This window comes from Corylus avellana, chromosome ca2, assembly GCF_901000735.1.
Source record: "Corylus avellana chromosome ca2, CavTom2PMs-1.0".
NCBI classification, from domain to species: domain Eukaryota; kingdom Viridiplantae; phylum Streptophyta; class Magnoliopsida; order Fagales; family Betulaceae; genus Corylus; species Corylus avellana.
Window position 1 is genome coordinate 2,806,855 of NC_081542.1, and position 906 is coordinate 2,807,760.

Sequence of the window (906 nt, forward strand, 5' to 3'; positions counted from 1 at the left end):
CAAACAAATAATTTGCTAGCTGTTGCCATTAATACTCGTTGCTTTATTGTCGTCTGTCGATGATGAAGCTTACAAAGCTTCCAGCTCTTTTTGGGTGGAGCAATAATCATCACTGCACTCCCACGCATACATGTGAGAGGAGAGATTGGTCTCCGATCGAGTACTAAATAATGTCAATCCGGTAAACTTGGCACATGAAAACTTGTCGATTAATGCTGACAGTACATTCCGGACAACGTTGTGACAGATTGCCAATTTTCTCATACGGTATCAATTACTAGTGCGAAGTAAGCATGATAAAAGAGTAATGCATTAATGTACCAACAATTTATTCGGGTGGAAAGGATTTTCCTTTACAAAAAGTGGAGTAGTGCTATGGGATCGGATTGATCCTCCAATCCTATCCACTTTTTGTAAAGAAAATTTTTGTTCATCCAGACGAAATGCGAATGAAAGGTTAGTACATAGCATTGTTTGTGGTAAGATAAACTTAATTAATTATTATGGGTGAAAAAGCCGTTAATAAATTTTACTAATCGCATCCGAATAACCGTTTTTTTACTAACTGTTTTTTTTGGGCCTTTTATTGGGCTTTTTTTTTTTTTTTGGCTGGTTTTAGACCAATTTTGGGCTCACTTTAAACAAATTTTTTTTTTCCCTTTTCATGGCCATTTTAGCTTTAAAAATTGCAATATACCAAAATCCTTATTGATCACCTTCTACGAATCTACACAACATATAATACAAATAAAATTACAACAATTCTTGTAAATCATCACTTCACTTGTAGTCTTGTACACAACATACAAATAAATATATAATAATAAAACTATATATATTATATGAAATATAGATATAATAAAACTATATATATTTTTTAAAAAAGTGGTTAATATATGATTAGTG